Source organism: Giraffa tippelskirchi, chromosome 2 (assembly GCF_054371585.1).
Source record: "Giraffa tippelskirchi isolate mGirTip1 chromosome 2, T2T-mGirTip1v1.2.pri, whole genome shotgun sequence".
NCBI classification, from domain to species: Eukaryota; Metazoa; Chordata; class Mammalia; order Artiodactyla; family Giraffidae; genus Giraffa; species Giraffa tippelskirchi.
Genome location: NC_137276.1, coordinates 175,323,551 through 175,350,007, shown reverse-complemented (window position 1 = coordinate 175,350,007; position 26,457 = coordinate 175,323,551). Strand labels below are relative to the sequence as shown.

At 37.6% G+C, this 26,457-nt stretch overlaps 1 protein-coding gene and 1 long non-coding RNA gene across 49 annotated transcripts in view; one reads left to right on the top strand and one right to left on the bottom strand.

Moving 5' to 3' along the window:
• The window catches only part of ZBTB20 (zinc finger and BTB domain containing 20), an 825,041-nt gene that overhangs the window by 195,831 nt on the left and 602,753 nt on the right, over nt 1-26,457 (bottom strand). The window lies entirely within an intron of this gene.
• LOC145538980 (uncharacterized) lies at nt 620-26,457 on the top strand. The gene is made up of 3 exons (XR_014077432.1): nt 620-3,992; nt 14,268-14,360; nt 24,777-26,457. It is a non-coding gene; the product is annotated as an uncharacterized LOC145538980 (long non-coding RNA).

Below are 26,457 nucleotides of genomic sequence, written 5' to 3'. Positions count from 1 at the left end.
CCTGGAGGCACCAACCTAAAGAACCTCCTTGCTTCATCCTCATTCCCTTCATGGTCCAATAGAACTGCCCCACTGGGCCTTTTGGCCCCACTGGATCAATATGCAATTGCTGGGGAAACCAGCTGAAAAAGGTCTGTCTTTACAATGGTGGGGAGCAATTTTTACTGTGTATTGGTAATTTCCCTGAGCTTACCAAAGAATATAACCTAATTTAAATAAAATTAGCTTGTTTAGAGTCTATTAATGTGTCTGTAAGAAAAACAAATGTCCTCCCCTAATTCAACCAGTTTTTCTGTGTCTGATCAGGACCTGCACACCAGTCTAGCTTTATAATAAATAATATCAGCTTCAAGAATCCACCAAACCCCAATAATACAGTATAGAGAGACTGGATTGATAGCATTTCGTTTACTCTGTTCCTTGCCTTGTGTATTAAAATAGTAGTGCTTGTTTCGGTTTCAGTTGGGAAACTTCCATGGTGCCAGAAGAGTGCATGTGCCGATTTCCCCATGATGGTGGTTGCTCCAGGAATCTTGGTATTGTGGCATGGGTCCCAGTTACCATAGAGACTGCATACACTAACAGTGCAGCATTATGATTGGTGAGGAAGGCATATTTTGCAGAAGCTTTTTGGAGAGATAAAGAGAAGACATGGGAAAGTGAGGCTCCCAATTAAGTGGCACAGCAAAGAGAAGTCCCTAATCATCACAGATTCTAGAAATTCGGGACAATAGAGATTGCAACTACTATTACAAAGCCAACATAAACTTTTTCCCCCAAGGCTGCGTCAGTCAGGAAAATTTCAAGTATGAGGAGAAAGAACTGATATAAAATATTCTCAAACAAAAAAAGTAAACAAATGAACCTACCAAGGTCTTGAGGTAACAAAAATGACATGGCAAGAAAATATTTTTAAGTGATTCAAGGCAAAGGAAGGAAAAAGGAATCTAAGAGAACAATAAAATCAGAAGTTACATTCCTGAGGATGGCTGATTTATGGAAAGGCTGGCAAGGAGTAACTTAAATTCTGAGTGCCTATGTTTCCTGCCCTGAAAGTGGAAAGGAAAAGAATAAAGATGAGTCCCCTCTCATTTTTAACAAGGGTCTCCATAAACCTCCCAATGGTTTGACATTATAGCAGATGAATATAATGAACGCCAGTCAAAGAAAATCTGACAAAAACTCTTAGCAAATACGTAAATTAGAGAACACTGCCCACAATGGAAGCTGGCTCATTCCATAGTTTCATAAAATAATGAGAGCTTAAAGTGTATTGACAGTGTGTTTTCATGTACATACTATTTCTCTGTATACATTTTGAGGTATAGAATTTTTACAGAAATCAAGGCATGATGCCATGTAAAGGGTCCAAGTGTTGAACTGTAGATATTTTCAAATAGGAAAGAAGGCTGGAGACAGGATGTGGGTCAGTGCAGGGGATGAGTGAGAATGAACTTAGGAGAAAACCAGTCTAGGGAAATGTCAGGTTAAGTGGTCATAAGTTTTGTGATGTCCAGGTCTATGTCTAGTAATGTTTTATTACATATACTTTAGCCTAATATAGCCAGTGGAAACAGTGACAGACTTTATTTTCTTGGACTCCAAAATCACTGCAGATGGTGACTGCAGCCATGAAATTAAAAGATGCTTGGTCCTTGGAAAAAAAGCTATAACAAACCCAGACAGCATATTAAAAGCAGAGACATTACTTTGCCAACAAAGGTCCATATAGTCAAAGCTATGGATTTTCCAGTAGTCATATATGGATGTGAGAGCTGGACCATAAAGAAAGCTGAGTGCTGAAGAATTGATGCTTTTGAAATGTGGTGTTGTAGAAGACTCTTGCGAGTCCCCTGGACTGCAAGGAGATCAAACCAGTCAATCCTAAAGGAAATCAATCCTGAATAGTCATTGGAAAGACTGATGACAAAGCAGAAGCTCTAATATTTTGGCCACCTGATGCAAAGAGCTGACTCACTGGAAAAGACCCTGATGCTGGGAAAGATTGAAGGCAGGAGGAGAAAGGGATGGCAGAAGACAAGATGGTTGGATGGCATCACTGACTCAATGGACATGAGTTTGAGCATGCTCCAGGAGATGGTGAAGAAGAGGGAAGACTGGCATGCTGCTGTCCATGGGGTTGCAAAGAGTTGGAGATGACTGAGCGACTGAACAACAATATAGCCACAGGCCACTGGAAATCCTTGTCTCCAAATTTTAATTATCATCAATATATTAATAATCTCTGAAATCTATATCTTGAGCCATTAGTTCTCAAGTCTATCTACAATTTTGAGCCATTAGTTCCCTCCTGACCTCTAGCCCTCTATATCAAATGACTTATTGGACAATTCCAGCTGGATAGCACAACATGTCTAAAGTTCAATCACCTTTTCCTTTATAGTTTCCCTCCTTCTTATGCTCCCTATGTGAGCAAATAGCATCAATATTCACCCATATGTCCAAGTCTCATACCTGGGAATCATCACCCCTCAAATAATCACCAGATTTGTAATTCTAATGTAATTTCTTTTAATAATCAAAGAAGGCTTTTGTGCATGGAAAGCAATATTTACAGTTAATTGGGTTTTAAACTATCGTGTGTGTATGTGTGTACCTATCTATATACACATATATTATCCTATTTATTAGTCTAATAATTCCTCTACAAAAATAGAAAAATGCTTTCAGGAAGGATGAGGTTACTTGGTAGAAAATTTGGGACCTCTAACTATTTCAACTATTCAGGGGGTTGGAAGAGTTAGGATCTAATCTAGGAGCACCTTCCAGAATGATTCTTTAGGGTGTCACCAATGAACACACTGAATATTCTTAGAGTGACTATGACGATGAGGAGTTTTAAGGCAACATCTTACAAAGGGAATTTTACAACCCCTGTCTTCTGTGTTCAAGTTCTCTGCTGCTTGCTCAGTCATGTCCGATTCTTTGCAATTCTATGGACTGTAGCCCACCATGCTCCTCTGTCCACGGGGATTCTCCAGGCAAGAATACTGGAATGGATTGCCATTCTCTTCTCCAGGGGAACTTCCCAACCTAGGAATCAAACGTGAGTCTCCTGCATTGCAGGTAGATTCTTTACCAGCTGAGCTTCCCAGGAGTTCTACTCTTACCTAATTCTTTTATAATAAACTTTCCACTTTGTAGCCTAATAAAGGTAGACAGTATTTTGTTTTCTCCATCAACCAGGTTCCTTGACTCTGGTGACCTTTTACTTTTGATGTTTCTCACATTTCTAGGTGTCTTGTTCCCACTCCACCACTTTAGCTTAGGCCTCCATTACCTGTCATTTGTAATATGGTAACAGAACACTGTACTATGTTCCCTTCTGCTTCTGAGTCTGCACCTGTCACTACCCATGTCCAGAACAGCCGTATTCCCTGACAAGCATTTACCGAATGAAAAAAATAACAAATGCTTTAGATGTTGCTGCTTTGGGTACTAAACAGAAATAGTAGCCCACCTAATATTCTGGATAAACCTGCACAAAGTGCTCTTACTCTCAAAATTAATTTTGAAGAACTTGAAAATTTTGCCAGGGAGAATCATGCGGGCCACGCTACAATATTAAGTTTTGCATCTAATAAAAATGCCTGCAATGCAGAGAAAGAAGGACTCACTTTTTTTTCTTCAATTCATCCAGCAAATATTTGTGGAACACCCTTTATATACCAGGCACTGTTATAGACACTGGAAATTTCTTAGAGTACAAAACAGACCAAAACTACCCCTCCAACATACAACTTCCTGCAATTATGGGCTTATATTCTATGACAAGGGGAAATAAATATGTAAATAAAGCATTCATCTGAAGGGAATGACTTCTATGATGAAAAATGAAGCAAAGGAAAGGGGTACGATTTTAAATATGGTTGCTATGAAAAGCTTTCCTTAGAAGTGAAAATTGAGTAAAGACCTGAAGATAGTGAGCAAACAACACTTATCTGGGAAAATCATTGCAAGTGACGAGAAAAGTAAGTGCAACGGCTCTGAAGTAAAACATGTATGGTGGGTGAGGGAAGCAAGGAGGTCAATGAAACTTTGGAGGTATGAGAGAGGGCTCAACTGCTAAATAAGGACACAAATTAACAGAGGAAACTGATTGTTCAGGCCTTGTGGACTATTGTATAGGCTTCCCCCACCCCACCCGGATGGATGAGGAGCCATTAGAGACTTTTGAGCAGAGGAGACATGTGGTCTGACTTACATTACATGCATTACAAAGTATCACTCTGGCTACTATTTTGAGAACAAACTGTTTGTGGCCAAGTCCAGAAACAGAAAAGGTAAAGATAGGAGGCTACTGCAGTAATCCATGTAAGAGATGATAATAGCTCGAGTTAGGATAGTAGTGGTGGTCCGGATGAGAAAGTGATAAGATTTTGGATGTATTTTGAAAGTAGATTTGCAGAATTTGTTGGTAGGTTAGATTTGTGAGATAAATAAAAGACTGTGAGAGAAACAAATTTTTGACTTGAACAACCTTAAGGATGGAGATGCTATTTACTGGGCTGGGAAAGAATGCCTATTTGTTAGGTAAAAATAAAAGAATTCCATTTGAGTATTTTACGTTTGTGGTGCTCCATTAGACTTCCAGTGGAGATTTTGAGCAAGCAGTTGAATATGTGAGCCTAGAAGTCACATATTCTAGCCCAGGGTAAAGGCCTGGACTAGAGATACAAGCTTAAGGTGTGAGCTTGGGTATGAATATTAAGGAAGTGAACAGAGATTAAAAAAGAGGTTCAAGGACTGAGCCGTGTGACCCTCCAGTGTTTACATGTTGGGAAATGAAAATGTATCAGTCAAGAAGAGTGAGAAGAAATGGCCTGTGATGTAGGAAAAAAATCAGATGAGCTTGGAGGACTGAAAACTAAGGGAAGAATGAGTTTTGATGGAGAAAGAATAACGAGCTGTGCAAACAATGCTAAGAGGTCAGGGAAGACTGTGAATTGGTTGATGGAGTTAGAACCATGGAGGTCACTTATAATCTTAGTGTGAACTGTTTACCACATTGGTGGGTGAAAAGGTAATCAGAGAGGGCTCAAGAGAGAACTGGAGAATAGAACTGGAGAGTGCTCATAGTGAGTATCATGACATTTCTTGAGAAGTTTTGCTGAAATGGGAATCAAAGAAATAGGATAGTAGCTATGGTGTGTGTCAGAAGAGAGTATTTTTTAGGGGGAGAGCATTTTGTGTGCTTGTAGGAAAGATTTGGTAGATAGGGAAAACTGATCAAGGAAGAGAAAGGGGGGAGCTTTTACAAGAGCAGTGTAGATGAATGCGTGAAAGGGGGCGGGGTCTAACACACAGAAGGGTAGGTTGAACAGGAGCCGGCAGAGTTCATTCACAGTTACAGAGAGAAACCAGGGTATGTGGGCACGGATGCAGATGGGAGGGTAGGTGTGATGGGGAGTGAATGTGCAAGTTCATTTTTGAGTGCTTCTATTTTCTCAGTGGAGTAGGAAGGAAGGTCATAAGTTGAGAGTAAGGATGGGGAAGGAAGTGTTGGAAGTTTGAGAGAGGGAAAGATGAGAAATATTCTTATAGCAACATAGGGAAGGGAATGGATAGGGAAGTGTGCAGGGCAGCACTAAGAGCCTCTCTGAGCAATTAGAGTTTAAAGGGAGAGTCAGGTGACCTGTGTGTTTTTCTCCAGCCACATTCAGCTAGCATGTAGGCCTGGAATAGATGGGGAGTTGCAAATGATCAGTGTAGTTGAGACTTGCCAGTTGAGGACAATGAAGCAAGAGAGGATCAAGGAGATTAAGGATGTATACAAAGACATGAGTAGAATCGTTGTCCATGGAATCTAGTTATACAAGGAAGGGGTAATATGAGGGCCTCGGGGTAGAATCAATGTATTGGAGGCACTAAGAGGCTTCAGGGATTGCTGTAACAGAGGGGACAGTGGGATTGGGTTAAGAGAATATTAGGTGGTTGGTTGGAGAGTGGGATGCTTGAAATTGAGATTATGGAAAATTTGTAATTATTAGTAAATAAAAGGTCAAAAGTATAACCATGTGAGTGAGTAGCTATGGTAGGGTAGAGGACAGATCACGAGAGAATTAAGGGATTGAGAGGCAAAGTATCAGAAAGATCATGTATTTAGACACTGAAATGACCTTGTATGGTGATGCGGTAGAAATGACAAGAGCGTTAGTGAGCCAGTGGCTAAAATCGTCAAGAAACTGGAGGTGGCAGCCAGAGATGTAGTGGATCACTGCACTGAGAAGAGGTAGGGGACAGAAAACTTTTCTACCCCTCCTCAGCTTTCCCCCTCTCTCACTTACTATCTTCACAGCTTATATGACTGGCATTAGCAAACTTTTAATTTCCCAGACTAGCTAGCTGTAAGTAACCCATGACTTCCCTTTGTTCTTTCTATTTAAATTATTCCTAAGCCTGAAGAATTTCCACTTTCAAATATTTACTCTTCTTTCTCCCCATTTTGGGCCATCACTACTCTTGCCAGTCACTCTTCTCTATAACTCAGTTTAATGTTCTTTATGGTACTAAGCACCGTCAGAAATAATCTAGTTCAGTTTGTTTGCTTTTTGTTGCAGGGAGATTCTATTTTCCATCATGAGAATGTAAGCTCTGGAAGGGGAAAAGCCTTGACTGTTTTGTGTTTGAAACATAATGTCCTCCTCAATAAATAACCCTAGAATGAATTAATGAATGGCCCCCTGTTACATGCTGATGAATCCTAGCTTTCTCAGTTTCTCACACTGGCATTTCTTTACTTACTACCTCTTTCTACTTCCTCTCCTGCTCAAACCATCCATTTCCCCCAGTTAAGGGCATTATACTGCTCCCCCTGAACATTTTGTTAATTTCTATCCTGGTGATTTCATCATATTTCTCCCCTGTTTTTAATGTCAGTCCCCCACACACCAATTCTTCAAGGCTCAGCTTGGGTCTCTTCTCCTGGATGGCTTTTGCATGATTACTCTGAGACCTGCTGATAGCTCCCTTCTCAAAAAACCTGCTATGCTTAATAACATCAGCTGCCTTATATTTTGTAATTGTTTAAGGAGTGTTCATCTTCTCTTTTCAGTTTGAATATAGGTTTATTTTTGGCTCAGGGATCCTGACTTACATCTATGGTATACTCCATAATAGTTAACATAACATAGGACAGGTAATGAATGCTCCAAAAAATACCACAGCTTCATGGAATAGTTTCATTGACTTCTATTATCCTCAACAATCTGACAAACCTGACTCCTTTTCCACTTTTCATTGTGCTTTTTGCTAAATCTTAGTATTCTTTCTGCTGTACCAGTATTGTCTTCAGTACCATGCCCTCCTATCCGAAGCAGAGTTCTCCACCCTTGCATTGTAATTTTCATAACTAAATCATTGTCTTTGCCATTATTGTTGCTGGAGTTTCTTGGCAATTTTAGTATGCTCAGGACACAGCTGCCAAGATCATCTTCCTTCTTGGTTGATTTGATTCTTTCTTTAAAAAGAAATCCTTGCAGTTCTTTTTCATCACACTTTATGTATCCCCTTGGGATTTATTTTTCTTTGGCTCCATCCTTGGCCTGGTTCTTCTCTAGTTTCTCTGTGTTCAGTCCCTGCTTCTCACTCGATTTGCCCTTTGTCTCATTTAAAGGAATTGTTTTTCACACCTTCTTTCAATCCACCCTGTATATTTAGAATAGTTTCTCAAATAATATAAAATTTATAATATTTATGAATAAGTGACACAATGCCAAGATATTCTGTCTCTTCTTTCAAATAACATCTGAAGATGCACCTGTACCACTGAGTTCTATATTTAAGATATTGAATAAGTATCATTCATCCATCTGCTTTCATTCTGTCTTGCATTTTTCAAGACCTGTTTAAGAGTTGTATTGTGAGGTCTTTGGGGCTGGGGATTGTCTGGCATATAGTTCACAAACTGGCCTTTGCTCTGTATATTCATATTTCTTGACAAATAATAAATAATAATAATAGCCCATTGTGCTTTTTTAAATTCCATGCATAAGTCCCTGGAAAAAGGAAAACTAATAACCAGGGATTATAATAGAAACACTGAAACAAAACTAACCTCTTACTAGGTTTTGCTACAGTAACATAGACTTCTAGGCCCATATTCTAATACATAATTACCTACTTAAGTCATTTGTAAATGGTTCCTTTGCCAACATTGTGTATCATATCAAATGACTATGTGGCTTTTAGGACAGGGAAAAACAACTAGAACATTACAGCTATGTGGGGGATCAGAGCGAAAGCAGCAAATAAGAGGTTTACTCTGCTGGGTGCACAGTTTGTAAGAATTAGTCTCACAAGCAGAACTACTTGACAGAACGCACGCCTGCTCTCCAGTTCCCTCCTCCCCTGCCTTTCTCTCCGCCACTCCAGACCTCTTCTCAGTAACGGAAGACTTTCTTTTTCTTCTTTCTTTCTTTTTTTTTTTTTCAAAATCCAGGTGGGTAGTGTGTATCATTTTGTATGAAAAATCTGCTTTTCCTGTGAGTATAACAAATGTTCTGATTGAAGCTGCTCTATGAAAACGGCTGTATGTCTAACAGAGGAGGGGACTGTGGTCATGGGTGGAGTGTCTCCATATTTATCCACAGATGAGCCACATTCAAACTCCAGTTTTCAGATGAAGACAAAAATGTTACCATTGCCTTGTCACTGCAGTGGCCACTAGATGGCAGGTCCAAAAATCTGAGTGGAACCTCAGAGGAGGACAATTCATAGGGAAGTAGAATAATTCTGGTTCTCAAGCATTGGTTTATCAATAAGCCTCTGTTGTTCACCAAAACATTGGGTGGACAAGGCAATATCCATGTGATTTCACAGGGCTGCAGTGAGAAGGAAGCCCTTTGATATCTAGGTGTGTAGAGCATTGTCTACATACAATCCAGATACAGCTAGATTTTTAGACTTCTATTAACAGACTTTCTCAGACCTGGTTTTTATAAATGTTCAGTTGTATTTCATTTATCTCATGGTCCTGGCACTACCTTGCCATAATCTCAGGGGATATAAAATGTAGTTGTTTAATCTGCCTCTATAAGAACACAGAGAAAAGACTGTCAAACAGGCTGGGGAGATATATATATATATATAAAACTGTACTCTGTATCACTTAGCAAAACGTATTTACCAGTAATTCCAATTTAGAATTTTATATGTCTCTCTATATGTCTATCTATATCTTTATATATTTTCTATACTAGAGGCTGACCTTATATCCATGTAAATTGTTTTGGAAAAGAGAATGAAAGACATTATTTAATAGGAAAAACAAGTAATCCCCATGATTGAAACATATATGAGTAATGAGTAAATTTAGAAAAGTTCTTTGTTGTACCCAGTGTTGTTTCCATTTTCCTGGACTAAGATGGAAGACTTGTAAGAGTAGATCTTATGAGGCTACGAAAGAAGTCATTCTTAAGCCAGTCATTCTGAAGGTAGATTGCATCTCTCTCTTCAGGATTTTTTTCTTTTTTGGTTACTAGATTATCCTGACATAAGTGATTAGACTACATGGACATTGAGCACTTTTCTTTACCTTTTAATTAAAGAACTGACCTTATGATTCTTAAAAGTAAAGAATCACAAGCTCTGAGATAATTCATCTTTCTCACTTGAGAAAATATGTTCTAAAGTCAAATTTATGTTTGTACAAAAGCTGTGACATGCATTTTGATATACATTTAAGCATCCTTGCCAATTAAAATTCTGTAACAATGAAAGCAACATAAACTCAATTATTGCCATACAACTCTCTCATCACTCACCTTTTGTTCTCTCTTTCTTGTAAAATTTAGGTAAAGGAATAGTAGTAAACATGTTGATTTCATCTACCCTTGCTCTGTATCTTTGGACAGTTAAATGTCTACATGAGACATGAGAAGAAGAGGACATATACACTGGTCTGCAGAATAAGAAACAAGCTTTTTTTCTTTCCATAAGAAATAAATACGGACTATTCTGATTAGCAAGAAGAGATTTTACATCAGCACTAGCTGACTTCCTTTCGTTTGGCAGTAGAATTTAAAATACGATGACAGAAACAATTTATGATGAAGTTCCATGGTTATTTCTACATAATTGTGGTGAATGGAATTTAACCTCCTCTTCTCCTCCCACCAAAAATGCTAAAGCTTGTGCCTCCCTCACAGAAAAAGTACTGGAATGGAAGCTGAAGCCTGGGCTCTACCCTGATTTTGAGGGTGTTTCACAGGGTGAGAGCCAGAGGGTATGCCCTCCCTCTGGGCTCCTCTTTCTCACCTCTGAGGCTTTAAGGGGGAAGTCTGGGATCCTTCTCTGCTTTAACATTCAATATCCAGAGAAGTGAATTACCATATATCCCAGATATTTTTTTTCTCAGAAATAGATGAATTTTCTCAGATGAGAGAACAATGCTGTTAAGGACTTGGTACTGAAAGCAAACACGTCTCAACCAGCATAGTGGATCTGACTCACAGAAGGGAAGCCGGAATTGATTATTTCTTTCTCCATTCTGCATTACTCTTCCACGGACTCCCCCATGGTCCATAAATCTAAGTCCTGCCCCAGAGGCCCTTCTTGGCAGTCCCTGGTTGATTATTCCCCAAACCCTTTACTTTTCCTCTTGGACACGGAGCCAAACTCTGTTTCCCAGCCCTCCCTGCAGACAGCCACAGCCTTGTGACCACATTCTGGCCAGTAGGATGTCAGCAGAAGTGACATGCCCTGCTCCAGAGCTTGCCCATAAAAGTTCCTTTGCAATTATTGCTTTCTTTCATCAGCAGTCTTCTGGCTGGATGTCATCTGAAGGTGACCTTGTAAGCTATGTGCTGAAGATGACAAAGCTTTGGCCAACCTGGATCCCTGACCAATCTTTATATGAGCAACAGATAAAATTTTGCATTAGGCCTCTGAGACATGGAGGTTTAAGTAAATAGTATAGAAACTAATATTATCTTCATTAAGAAGCTCTCTAAACCAGAGATTTGCTCTCCCTCCAAGACATTTTATTTGTCTCATGTAGCCTTTTAATATATTTTACATATAGCTTTCCTAATAACCATGCTCCCAAAATTAAGTGCAAATTAAATATTTTGAAAAATTAAAAAATACAAAAGCAGGAGATAAGTGAAGAGATGAATTGAGAAATGTGAGAACTAAAGGATTAAAAATTGTCTGGATCATCATTACATGAGTCTTCTACTAGCCTTTATGAAATTATAGCTATAAACTATTACCTCAGATAAATCACTGTGCTTTTGGTACCTTACTTTCAGGGTTAGTATTGACCTCTTTTGAGCCAAATTCCTTAGACATTTTCTGTTCTATTTTTAGTTGGTCTCACCACAGCCCCTCCCTGAAACACTTCACCCTTGGTTTCCTCAATACTGGCCGGATTTTCTCATTCTCTGTCTCTGACTGTCCTCTTTCATCTTTTCTTTGGCTCTCTTTCTTATCCACTCTTTAATTATTAGAATTTCCTAGTATTCTGCTCTGGGTTTTTCCCTCACAGCTTGTTCTTGAGTCATCTCACTCAGTCTTATGGTTTCACTGACCACTTCCTCACAAATAACTCCTGAATATATCTGGCCCAGCACTCACTTTCTCTACAGCTTCAGACCTGTATTGTCTATGGTCTCTTGGACACTTTCAGACAATCTAAACATCTTGTAGCAAACTTGAATATGGCAAGTCCCAAAGCAAAAGCATGACTTGTCCTTTCCTGGCAAACCTCTCCCTTCTTCTCTGCTCTCTCTCTTGGTAGATGACACTGAGTTAGACACATGAAACTCTCCTTACTCTTCTCTGTCCCTGATCTAAATTAGCTAATTAAATTCTAAGTCTTAAAGTGCCTTTACAGTCATTTTGAGATTTTTAGCCTGTTTGAGGACTAGAGAAGCAGAGGCAGATGTTGAGACCTACCACTATGAATTTCTTCACACAAACATATAAAAGAGGAAAGAAGAATAGAATGACAAAAAGATTTTCATACCCTTCCATCATACCTGAATTACCCTGTGAACTGGCAGAGCATCACGAGAACTGTTCTGAGAGTGAACATTCTCACATTCCATTTCTTCAATTGGGACTGCTTTGAAACAAAATTGAATGGAAAGAAAAGATTTTTTCAGAGGTGACAGGAGCTGTGCTCACTGCTCTTCCTTCTATAACCTCTGGAAAAGAAGAGTTTAAAAAATGTCCCTAAAGCCCAAACCTTCAGAAACTCTAGGGCTGTGGTTTTCACCCTTCCTGGGTATAATCGTGAGGGCTTCCCTGGTGGCTTGGACTGTAAAGATACCGCCTGCAATGCAGGAGACCCAGGTTTGATCCCTGGGTCAGGAAGATACCCTGGAGGAGGGCATGGCAACCCATTTCAGTATTCCTGCCTGGGGAATCCCATGGACAAAAGAGCCTGGTGAGCTACAGTTCATGGGGGTCGCAAAGAGTCGGATATGACCTAGCAACTAACAATTTCACTTCTTCTTTTGGGTATAATTCTAAGGGTTTGCATTGATTTTAAGTGTTCTATTTTCCACTGACATTCAAATGAGACTCCTCCCTCATCTAATCAGTTACTTTGATTTCTTGATCTTAAAATTCATTCTTCAATGTTTTCTACAATTCTTCAACATTAATAATAACTTCCTATAGCAACTGTGGTTCTTTTTCTTTCCCTCGTGATATATTTATCATCTATTACACAAACCTCCTCTTTGCTTCCCCCCTTTACACCACCAGCTCTAACATCTTAAATTTTCATTTGACATACTGCTTACCTAAATTATTTCATGTGTGTTCCCATCCATGGAAATTCATTTTTGTGTGACATAAATCCCTACCCTATTCTATTTCACAGTAATAAAACTTTATTCTGAATTGCCAAAGAGATAGGTAACCAACCACGCAGTTTAAATTAAGTGCAAGATACACATGTTTGAATATTCTTCTCTCTGTCTAAGATGTGTAGAGACAGGTCCTGTTTGTGTCTGAGCACTCTGTCATCCTACTCAAACTGCTGGAGTTAAATCACATAAGAACAGTTTTCTCACTTTGAGTCAAAAGTAACTTCTGTTATGAAAAATAAAAAGCACTGTAATGAAATCATATGTGCATTAAAAAACTCTTATAAATAATGGTTATGATTCAGTACAGTCTATGAAAGAAGCAGCTCTTGACTTGAGCACATGCCAGTGAGATTAAAACTCATCCAGGGTTGGCATTCTCATTGACTGCTGTCCCTCAGCACCTTCAATGGTTTCCAGTCCTTGTCCATGCTAACCTTTGCTAGCTGTTGTAGCCATGGTAAATATCCTGTTTATTGGATTTTATTAGCATTTTAAATTTTGACATTTGGAAAAAGTACAATCTTCCTTCTTTTCATCCTGTCATTTTTAATGTGTAAGTGTCCAGGCTTTTTCCAATTTTAAGTTTCTTTCTCCTAGCTTCAGAAAATTATAATTTTGGAAAGTCACAATTATATTGCTAGTCTGTGGCCAGAACATATCAACTTCATACAACAAAATTTTAGTCAGAGGCATTATTCATACAACTTAAGCACCAAAGTTTAATTCTGTTTTAGTTATTTGGCATTTTTGGTGAAATGAGTTTTGGTTTGAGTCACCCATTTAATTATGTTGATTCTCCACCTCTTTTGGTGATATAATAAGTTATAATGCTAGATATCTGCACAGCACTATGAAGTTTTCAAGGTGTTGCCATATACACAGTTCTTATTTAATGCTCAATATGTTTTGTTATAAGCAATCAGATATCACAGCCATTTCTGAGATAAAGAAACACGGAAACGGAGAGTATTAATATTACTCTGGATCACACATGGTTGGCAGCAAGACCAGAACTAACTCCTATTCCAGGGTTCTTTCCACTACATGCACGCATGCCTGCGTATGTGCTAAGTCGCTTCAGTCATGTCTGACCCTTTGTGACACTATGGACTGTAGCCCACCAGGCTCCTCTGTCCATGGGATTCTCTAGGCAAGAATACTGGAGTGGGTTGCCATGCCCTCCTCCAGGAGATCTTCCCAACTCAGGGATGGAATCCATGTCTCTTACATCTCCTGTACTGATAGGTAGTTTCTTTACCACTAGCAGCACCTGGGAAGCCCTCTTTCCACTACATCACATTATTATTGTCATTAACATTTATTTCCCACTGCATACTTATTATTGCTTTTTAATTATCCAACCATCATGTCCTTCTTGTCATGGCACTGATATACTTACCCTATTTTATCTGATCTCTTTCCTAGGTTGTATCCACCCTTCCAGTTCTTCACAGCCCTCACTAGACTGTGAACTACTTGAGGACAATATTCCATCTATGTTTGTATTGCTAGCCCCAGGTGAGATCCTACCGTGTGTTTGGCACGTGACTTTGCTGTAAATATTCACCTTCTCTTAGTTGTAAACTGTTTTCAATTCATGAATTAAAAAAAAAATAATATAAAGGTTAGTATTGTCTCAGAGGAAGGCATTTCATCCATGTCACAAATAGGAGAATGGAAAAACCAAGAGTGAGTAGGTTACTCTGAGAGTATCAGTGAGTCAGTGATAGAGATGTGAAACAAAAACAGTCCAGGGATCTTCATGCTCAGGTTACATCTCTACCACCACAGTCAAACTTACTAGGACCAGACAGACTGTGGGGGCTGTGCAAGCAGCATGAATATAGTATTTCCACATCCCTTGTGCAGGCTATAATTGTTTAAAAGAACTGCGGCAAACTGGACATTTTGTTCCCTTATAATTTATCTGTGTTCCTGTAGCCATGTCTTCACTTCTAAACACTAATCACTTCTCTAGGTGAGCTTAAGTGCCTAATTATTAAGAGCCCTCCAAATTTCTAGTGCCATCTTCAATATAGTTAGTGCCCTTTCTGTCCCATTTGCCCCCTGTGCTTGGTACTGAATCAGTGTAGCAATATCCCTAATGAAGAATCATGACACAGGGTTAATTTTACAAATTAAGCAATTCCTTTAGTTTTTATGTCGATTCCTTTCATCTTTGAATCCCCATCCTCCATTTGCTTAAAATACATCCCACTGTGAAACTGGAAAAACAATGTTACTCTGACAGTTCAAAGGGAAATTACTGAAACCTAGGTTATTTTCTACAGATTCTTGTCACCTGTAAACTCTTGCATGTAGCATCAGATAACCCAGTCTTCCAGGGAATGGTAGGACAATACATTAGCAGATTTAATATTAATCTCTAGAATCCCAGATTTATTCTTGTCCAGGTTAAGTGCTCTTTTGGTTATTATGGCAAAAAATAATACAAAAATCGATTACAACCATTAATGGAGGCTTAAAATATTAACTTCCATAGCTTTAACCCAATATTTATAATTAAATGCAAAAAATGCTAAGTTAATGCAGTGTTAAGGTTGAGCTTCTAATTGCACAAAAATCATGAAATTTAAAATTAAGGTTTCTAGTGCCACTATATTGTTAGTTCTGCAACATTCCTCATATGATTTTCTGCAATATATATTTCATTTAAATGTGTCTGTGACAGAGTTCCTAAGAAAGAATATAAAGTACAATAGGCTTGAATTCAACTCATAGATGTCTGCTTAGAGGTTTATATAATCAAAAGTATTGGGAAAATGCAATTAGTTTTAAGTTACAATGCCCCATTTGAGTGATTACCATGTTCTTCTTTAGGAATTTGTCCATTTCCCCTATAAATCCTTTAACCATCACTTCTAGCCATCCCCTAGAGAAGAAAAGACAATTTATGTAAAAACAATCAACCTGTGGGCTGGGATAGTACATATGGGTCTGTTCTTTCAACATCTGACAGAAGGTATTCATGTGAAACTACGACTTAAGGGAGTATATCAGAATATTCAAGTTTATGGGTATATTTAATAGACAAACTAAGACTCTGGGGATGGTTCGATATGGATTCAAGTCCTTTTAATGCTACTTACTAGCCAAGGTGACTTTGAGCAAATTATTTAACCTCTCTGAGTCTTATTATTGGAGTAATTATACCCACTTTGTAAGGTTATCGTGAAGATTAAATGAAGTGATGTACGTCACACAGGTTTTATAAAGCTCTCTTGGAATTTATAGTACCATTTCAACTACTACCATTACAGAATGAATAACCATAACTTAACCATCATTTGGTTGTCCATATGTATTTCTGAAACACAAAATTATCATTTAGATTTATTCTATTAAAAGGTATATAGTGGTGTTTTATATATATATATATATTTTTTTTCTTTTTTCCTAATAGTTCCCTTAGGATAGGTATGTATATGTCTGTGGCTTATTACTGAGCATCCAGATGTGTTCAATACATGATGCATCAGGTACATCAGATAATTCTGAAGGCAGATGAGTGAAATGAATTCCTGGATATTGAGGTGCCATGCTCAATATTTTCTTCAAATGTTATGAAACAGTTGTGTCTAAAGAAAGAATATGCTTGAGAAATTCTAGTCCAACATGCAATTTAGAGAGAAAGTTATAAATCATAAATATAAGGACTTAAAGCTAAAGTGCCACCTCAACCAAAACAATCATAAAAACTCCTAAGTGCATTCTGGCAGGAATAAATAAAAGCAGCAAAAAAGCCTGTTGTGGACGGTGCAGAGCCCAGGAAGGCAACCAAGTGAGTAAACAGTAAGGCAGGATTATCCTCATTTGCGAGGAATCCATTCCAGACAGGAATTAAGGGGGAGGGGGTGAGGAAAGGAGAAAGAAGGTTGGGAGGAAGGGCTTTTGCATCTAAAAGCAGCTAAATTACTTTGTGGAATGAAAAGGAAATTTGCTTTTCCCTGTCAACAGTAATCTTGTTCGAGGTCTAGCAGACAGGTACAGAAAAGATACATGTGTTCTACCTACTTGTTTTCTCTTCTGGCAGTGGGGTATACAGGCAAGGTTCAGGTTAATCAAACCCACTCAGAGTAACATGGCCAAATTCCCTTCCAAAGGTATAAATACAGATTCTTCAATAGCTTTATTCAATAGACTAATAATTTATTGCACAGTTCCTGGCACATTCACAGCCAAATGGATTTGCTCCTGGGTGTACTACAATGCAATAAGTGGATTTAAATGAAAGGTAGGGAGATTTATACTGAAGCCATGAATCACAATTGATAATTACTGAAACCAAAAAGTTTCACACACATGTAATACCCAGAAAAACAGAAATAACCAATAATTTCTGAACCCTGTTGGCTTTTCCTATGTAAAAATAGTGGTAGAGATGAAATTTCAAACAGGGGAGTAGCTGGATCAATGATGTCAGCATCACGTATCATCTCTGACTTCCTGTGATGTGGAGCAAATTAACCTATCTTCTTGGTACTTCATTTTCTTACCAATTAATAAACTGACTATAAAACCTTTAGCTAATATAAATTCTATTAGAAAGTGGCCTGTTTCCAGCCAAGGACCCTAGCTATCAAAACCCAAAGACTTATATTCTCCAAGCTTTTTAGCAATATCAGCATATATTTATAATATTGCAGTTAACTCTTTTAAGCCTAAGAAAGTAGTTAAAAGTTTCAATGGTCATAAAGAAGGCAATGGCTATTTTCTGAGAAAGGCAAGACTTTTCTTTCTATGATAGTTTAACTCAAAAACTTTTGAAGTCCTTTCCTTTAAAGATTTTCATAGTTTACCTTTGAGAGTAAACATGCAAAATCTCAGGAAATGAGTAAATATTGTTAATTTAAACACCTCCCTCCCTACTCCAGGAAACCTCACAAAACTAGATGACAAACAAATTGGAGGTATTTCATTAATTCATTCAGCAACAATTTAATGAGCACCTACTATGTCTGACACGAGGCAGTGAAACAAAGCATTCACAGATAGCACACAACACCATCACCTAGTACCATGAAGGCAGACTAGTCATAGTTAGGTTTAGTGGCTTTGATTATAAGGTAAATGAAGTTCAAAACAATGATCATTTAAGTTTTATTTGATTAAAGAATTTGAAATAATCATTTATATCATTTAAGTGTTTGTCTACAAATGATCTCCTTGCTAAAATGCTGAGAATTGCCACCTAGAGCCATTTTTGAAATAAATGAAAACAAATCAGTAAAAAAAAAAAAAACAAAACCAAAACAACCCAGTGATTTGGGTGAAGAAATCTATCTTATTATAAATAAGTCACATTACTTAAGACCAAAAAATTAAATGAAAAGTGTTCTTAAAAACTAGATTTTTAAATGTGTAGGGTATCTCCCAGCTATGTTGAAAACTTTTTCATTCAGCCTGTATTTAATTAGTGTTTATTAATAGAACATGGAAGATAGTATCTCTAGGAACTTCTTTTATTCCATCAATATATTGAGAGGAATGACTACCTATTTCATGCAGTTATCATGAAGAAACCCTGTCAGAAAACTAAAATGAAGTGGCTCATGAAGTTGATACACAGGTTAAATAAAATACAAGAATTCTGCTCATACTCCTTCTTTCTCCTTGGAATGGCAAAATCCATGAAAATCCCTGGATATAAAGGAGGGAAAATTGCTTTGGATATTTATGCACCTGGCTAGGCTAGTCAAAAGGAACAGGAACCTCATTGTTACCGGATGCTTCCAGATGGCCTTTCGTATATAACAAAGAGGGCTGCTAGTAACTTTAGAGTGTTTAGAATAAAATCCATTTATTCTCTTTTTGGGGTAATCTGAACATTGCCCATCTCAGGACTTTCTGTTTCCCACATAAACTACCATTTGCGAACCACTTATAGTTTGCAAAATGCTTTCACGTGTATTGTGTTGTCCAGTTAGAAGGCAGCAGAGTGGGGACTGAGAGAAACAGCTTTGGCACCGGAGATATCAGGCTGTTTACCAGTCACTTATGTACTATGTGCAAGCTGCTGGGTCACTTTAAACCTTTTGCTCACTTGTAAATTGGGATAATAATGCCTACCTTGCAGTGAGGTAGAGGTTAGCTATGATGCTGGTAAAGTGTGATTGTCATCGACAACCCGTTGCAGGGACACCAAAGGCTTCTCAATAGTCTACTTCTCTTTATCAGGCTGGAGGAAGGGGTTCTACCCCATTACTTAAGAGTACATAATCCAAGCCTCTAGTTAAAGTAATGGTCTCTTCAAATCTTTGATCTGAACCATCTTCATAAAACGTTTCTTTAATTCATGGCCAAAACAGACCTTTATATATACTCTCAGATAGACAGCCCTTCTTTGGGAGCAAGATATAAAATTTAATTCTAGGTCTTTTTTAACCCTGAAACTATGTTCCCTGAAGCAATCCATGTGCTGCCATCAGATTTTATTAGGTGGGCTAAAACAGAATCAGAAGGAGATTTTCTTACATAATAGCTGTCCCCAGGAGACCTTCAGAGAGTCAGTTAAAGTTTTCTAATGAAGAATTTTTGAGATCCATAAGAAAAGGAAAAATCTTGATGGCCTCTCTCCCTCACTGGTTCATTGATAATTCTCAAACATGGGGCTGGCACAACTCGAGTAAAATTCTGCAGAGTGTAAAGTGGTGGGTGTGGATGTTTTTGGAGCCAGTCAGTCTCTGGCAGCTGACTGAGTCACACTTGTGCTTTGCTGCCCACTTACATCTTCAGAGAGCAGCCTGGGTGGGGATGCTCATCAGATGTGCTCATTTAAGGACAAACCCATTTGAATATTATAACAACATTTGGCAAACTTCCTCTACCGAATGGTGAACCTGGCCCACTGCCTCTGAGAACTATTGCTTGGCTAGGAAACATAGGTCCTTTGATGTTCTTCACATGGTAGACCATATTCAAGGCCTCCTGACTAAATGTAAGAGTCTTGCTCCTCAATCATTTTCAAGCTCTTGACCTGCACCAGTGGGTTACAGATGTGTGGTGCATCCTTTTGCAACATATGGCTATTTTCAATCATGTCTGGAGAATCCAGATGTCTTACTGAGATCCAGTGGTCACATGCTTCATTAGGAAGAAAGCAAATGTCTACCGAAGAAGTTCTATGTGGAGAATTCTGCACTGTACTTAAAGCAATGCTCTCTATTCCCTTAAGATGTTTGTAAGTCTTTCTGGGAATTAGGAGCAACAAAACTTATACAGGCAACACTACTTAGCACTTACAGATCAACACACAAGTGAGTACAGACAGGATATATAAAAACTTCAGGGTAATAGGACAACAGAGGATGTGGAAGGGAGTGATGTATCTACATTTTCTAAAGTGAGAGAGAAGAGCATCCCAGAGTGGAGAGAGAGCATGGATCAGGGCATGGAGATGAGAAAGGACCAGCTCACTGACCCCTGATGTAGAGAGCACAGGGCAATCAGAGCAGGAGGGACACTGTAGGTGCATGAGGAACTGACTCACTTGGTCACAGAGACTGCCAAGATGCCAACCAAACCCCTGTTCATTCTGCTTTCGGGGAGACAGAAGTTAATGGTGATCTTGGTGTTGGGGAGGAAAGAGAGGCCAAGGAGAGTAAGTGTTACTAGAGGAGCTGACAATTAGAGGATGAACTGGGATTTTAGTCTAGAGATAGAAAAGCAAGTATCCTAAACCAAGAAAATGAGATAAAGAAATGATGGGTGACAGCAATGATTTTAGACGCTTAAAAGTCTGTTTTCTGAAAACAGCCTAAAGGAAAGGTGGCCTATTTCTATTGGTTCAGAAAGGAGATGAGAGCTATTTTCTCCAGGCCCACTGTGATCTCCTGAAAATAAAGAGAAGAAAAAGGACAACTCAAGAGATGTTGGGAGAGAACTAGAATTTAGTGACTGATTAAATGGGAAGTGAAGGGCAAAAGAAGAGAATTTTAAAATGATACTAATGTCAAGGCCTGAGGAAAGGGTCTAAAGGATAGTAATTAGAAAAGAAAGTAGATTCCTGGAGTGGAAGATGCTTTGGGCAGTGATGGGATATCCAAATGATTAGGTGTGCGTGTGTGTGTGTAAATTATAGACACATAGATTTAGAAGTAAAGCCCTCTTTTCTCTAATGTTACATAACTGCTTACAACTTTAATTTAGCTACCTAATTTTTTATTAAACAAGTATTTATGAAGGACCTATACGTGTGTAAGGTTTACAATACAACTATGTGTAAAGCTTTTACTAAAGAGACATAAAAGTTCCATCAGTCAATGGAAAATGATTTAAACCTGTTTACAACGTTAGGTAAAGAGTACATTTTCATTTTTTACATTAATTTTCTATTGTTTGTAATTCTCAGGCCACTGATAGAGCAGTGCTTTCATCAGTGATAGATGTGCCATCTCGACATAATTTATAATCAAGTAATTTGTATTAGTATACTTGGATATCTTTTTTTTTCTCTCAAATAGCATTTATGCATTTAAATGAAGCCAGTGAATAAGATGTCTTTTGGTTACAGCAGGTTTAAATTTCTACCCAGATCAGTCCTGATTAGAAACCATGCAGCCTCCGGAAAGGATACATGTCTACATGTACACTCTTTGCCTCACATGAGTTTTGGCCTTATGGCCATTGTATTAGAACTACTATCAGTAATATTGTGAATTCCTGCTTGTTTAGGGTCGAGAGGAAAAAGCAAAATACACACTTATTTTGCACAAAGCAATGTGCAAGAATCCAATGGCTGTAGCCTCTGTTCATCCTCAATTCAGGCGTGATGGAAAGCCATGGGGAGCTGACCTGCACCCCTCTACTAATCTCTTACATCATCTCCCTTCTCTCGTGCAACTGATGTCTAAGGAGCTGCAGAGCCTCAGGCTATCAGTCAGTCTCAGAGTCAAGTTCACCTATAAGTATATCAAAAGGAATTCAAGTTTTAAAAACATGGCTGGATTCTTTCTTAACCATTAATATAAAGGAAGAAGAGCACAAGAAATGGATGTAGAAATCTTATTTCTTTATAACTATTAAGACCTGAAAACCTACTTTGAAGAAAACTAGTCATGGAAATGAAAATAACTTTTTCACAGCGGTTAAAAAGTACCCAAAGAAATAAACAAACATATGGGAGCCTCTTAATATACCAAGGTATTACTATATTTATTTCTGACCTTTGGCTACTGAGAAAATATGAAGGATGACAATTCTATAGCTATTCTATATAATGGCAGATGCTCCTCTTATTCAAGGAAACAAAATCCTTTCATGACATTTCACTAAATGTCTATCCAACCAAAGAGCATTTTATGTGTTCATTTTAGATAGTCTTGTTCACCAGTCCTTACAACTATAAATAGGACCTTACCTTAAGCAGTCTACCTTTTGTGTGTGTTGAATATTTTCTTCAAGTGTTAATTTTATAGTACATGATGTAGTAGAGTGGGACAATTATATACAATTCTTCTATCAGTCCCATATTTAATTTCCCTTTCTAAAATATATTTAAATTAATGGCAAAATTCTGTTAAGTGTTCAATGTATATCCTCACTGCTGTTTTATTTTTCACCATGGTACTCTTACTGGTACCAAAATGGCCCCTCATGTCTTAAGTCTATATAGTACAATCCATTCTCTACTATAGTATCATTTTCTTTTTGTAAACAGAAATTTGGCTTTCACATAGCAATTTCCACCAAACTATAAAAGTGCTAATGATGCCCAATTTAGGACATAAACAATTTACTACTGTCCTCCTTTGAGCCTTTCTCTTTTTTAATTTCTCTAACTCATTACACAAAGAATATTCTTTCCTATAAAGCTATGGGCAGGGTTGATTTCATAACAGGTTACAAATTGACTTTTTTTGAACTGATGCTGATATCAGACTTTTGGTTAACCTATCAGTTAAGAAGTATACTTTGTATGTGATACTTTTCTTGCTTGAGCAATTGACTCCAAATATCCTACTTTTATTTTGCTTTTCTCACTTTCCTTTCTACTTCTATTTAACTATATCTTCTTTATTTTTCTAATCAATCATCACATCTGATCCTATTTTTCTTACGCAATTAAGGTATTTCCTGAGTATATTTTAATTCAGTGATTAGTTGTATTTGTATCACTTAACCCATAGTTTGCTTGATTACTTGCCTAAAGCACACATATTTATCAAATTGACTAACATTCACTGTGAATAAACCAAAGTCCAAATTGCAAGTGTATTTGTCTATAGCTTTGTATAAGCATGGCACTAGACAAGACTGCCATTCTTTAACTCTGTTTCCTCTTCACTTATAGAGCAAGCCTTGAAGACAATAAATGTGTTGTTTTAGCTTTGGGTTTTTTTTTTTTTTTTTTTGGTTATCTTTAAGTACTGAAATTCACCCTTTAGGAATAAAATTATAATTTCTTACTTTCTGGTTTCATACCTGATTTCTTTATTTTCTCCCAGTTTTCTTCCATCTTAAAAATCATAATTCATGAGTTATCTTTTGAACACATAGAGCTTAAGATAAATTTTTCTAAAGAGGATCTGGAGTAAAAGATCCCCAAGTTTAAGAAACAACGGGAGCTTATAGCTTACTTTTATTGTCTTTCTAATTTTGAATATAAAGATGCTTTTATTTATAAGTCTGTCCTTTAAGAAGTATGGAAAACTCTCAAAAAATTTCCTATTTAAAATGAAAAAGATTCGAGTTATACTACTTATTGAGAATTTACTATGTCTAAGACATTATACCAAGTAAACTTATTTCACTTAAAGAATTTACATCTAGCAGAGGAATCAGACTAATACCAGATGATGATGAAAATTAAATACTAAGTTTCATACAAGCACCACCAAAAATTTGTAGGGAGAGGGGTGCCTAGGAGGAATCAGTGACCTTTGCTAGAGAGAAAGGTGAAAAGAAGTAGGCATGAAGGATTGTGTAAAAGTAATGAACTTTGAGATGGACAGACAGAATAGCACAATGGTTAAGAGTTCAGTTGAGCTTCCTGGGTTTAAATCCTGGCTCTGCCACAAGCCACCTGTCTAGCTTCCTTTCCTGTGTTTCTATTGGGGCTTCTCTGGTGGCTCAGATGGTAAAGAATCTGTGTGCAATGAAGGAGACCTGTGTTCTATCCCTGGGTTAGGAAGATCCCCTGGAGAAGGGAATGGCTACCCACCCCAATATTCTTGCCTGGAGAATCCCTTGGGCAGAGAAGCCTGGTGAGCTACAGTCCACAGGGTTACAAAGAGTCGGATACAACTGAGCAACTAACGCTTTCACACTTTAAAGATAGACAACATTTGACAAATGGAAATGAAGAAAGGATATATATGCAAGCAAGTAAAGAAAAGAGCATTAGGTCAAAAGTGAGATATTCAGGGTGAGCTACAGTCCACAGGGTTACAAAGAGTCGGATACAACTGAGCAACTAACGCTTTCACACTTTAAAGATAGACAACATTTGACAAATGGAAATGAAGAAAGGGTGTATATGCAAGCAAGTAAAGAAAAGAGCATTAGGTCAAAAGTGAGATATTCAGGGGTAGAAGGCGCTCTTCTATGGAAGCCACAGATACTATTTCAGATTTTACTCTTAAAAACTATTTTAAGAAAGTTCCACTCATTATGTGGTATTCAATGTAAAATTCTCTCCTGGCCTATAAGGTACATTACTACTGAAGCCAGAAAGGAAGTAAGTAGATTTGAAGCTGTCAGTGGACATATCCTGATTGTGCCTCAGATGTTTCTGTAAACTTTTAATATGATCTTTAAAGAAATAAACCTCACAGAACTTTTATTGTTTTAGAACACTTTTAATTCCATAAATAAATGGAAACATCTGCAGCTAAAAACATGGAGATTCTAGATATCTAGTTATCTATTTCCTATTAGAGCTTAACTATATTTCCTTATTATTTTTGTCTCCAGCCAAAGTTCTCTGGCAACAGACATCAAGGGAGAAGACCTCATGAGTTATGAAATCTAATCCAAAAAGATGATGGAGTCAAGGACAGTGGCAACTTTTTAAACTTTTTACTTGAATCCTCCTGCTTTTTTACTTCCTTAAATCATTCACTACTCTATTCTACTTTACAGCCATTGAAATAATAGAAAAGTTTCAGAGATTCAGTAAATGTTCCTGTGGCCTATTTCTAAGCAGCCCAACATTAATGGGGGAAGTAAAGGCAAAAGAGCTTTTTCTCTGACATGAGTTTCTAAACAATATAATTATGGTTCACTCCATGGTTATAAGCTTTAGGAGCTGCCACAAAAAAGTCTCTGCTTCAGATGTGGCCACTGGCTGCTATCCCCAGCAATCTGATACATGTTTGTTGTTTTAAACACACACACGCACATGCACTCACACACACACACACACATACACACACACACACAATCTTCTTGTATTTCGTAGAGTAGGATGAAGCTGGACACAAAGGTCAGGTATTCCAATATGGTTTCTTTCCATGGTAGAAGCTTACACATTTGATGCATGTGAAGACTATGTCTATTACCCTGTGTTCCCTTTCTGACCTCAGAATTATTTTTTTCAACACTGCTATTTCATATAAGCACAAAAAAAATAAGTCCAAGTTGGACTACTGATGTTGGGTCACTCCAAGAAGTGTCTTCAATGTAGCTTCAAAAATTTACCTTCTCTCTAAATCTAGGTTTATTTCATGGGACAGTTATACGGTATCTTTCAAGAAAGTAACTGAGAATAATGCCTCATGTTTAATTGGGTATTTAGACTTAAGAAGTAATCCAGTCCAAGACTTTACCATAATACCATATCTATTGTCATAGATATCTATGACAATATAAAAGACCTTAAGAACTCCAGCATTTTGTTTGCTACATAGACCTAGGATGTGGCAAATAAACTATTAACACTTCATGAGATAGTAGCTCAATTTTTACTAATTCCTGGCATGTACATTAAGCTATTTTGCAGGAAAAATGTAATGAATTGAAGTATAATTTAACTCCCATCTTCCCAAACACTTAGCCTCCTCTTACCATCTTTCCTAAAGTATTTCTTTGATCCTTGGAATATCAGTGAAAAAAATCAGGATTTTGTGTTTGATTATGTGTACATTTATTAATCATACTGGGCTTCCCTTTTCTGATACTATTAGAGATTAATTATGGCTTTCCTAATCCAACCTTAGTATTAGACAGGTAAATTTTATTAGTTAAAATGAGCACCATAAATTCACAGTGTAACTTATCTGGTACATTCCTTCTGCTTTAGTTTGAAAATATGTTGTTCAGGGCTGAATGGCTCAAATATAATCAGGTTTTATTTTTAGAGAAGCAAATTCGATACTTGTATGTGACCCCATCAACAATTAACTATGTCCTAATGGAATTAACACAGCATATGAGTTCAGAATTGGGTAGATGAGAAGAGGAAGGGAGAATGAAACTCATTCACTCCCTTGCTAGGTTCTGCAAAATAGCTTCCTTATTCCCACAATGTGACATTTCTCTTCCTTATTTCCAGCATAGTTAAGGTCAGTAGCCCTAAAAATCTTCTACATAGAGATTTACATGTTTCCCCTAAAAACATAAAGATGAGCCTGTGGTAAAAAAAGAAAAAAAATGA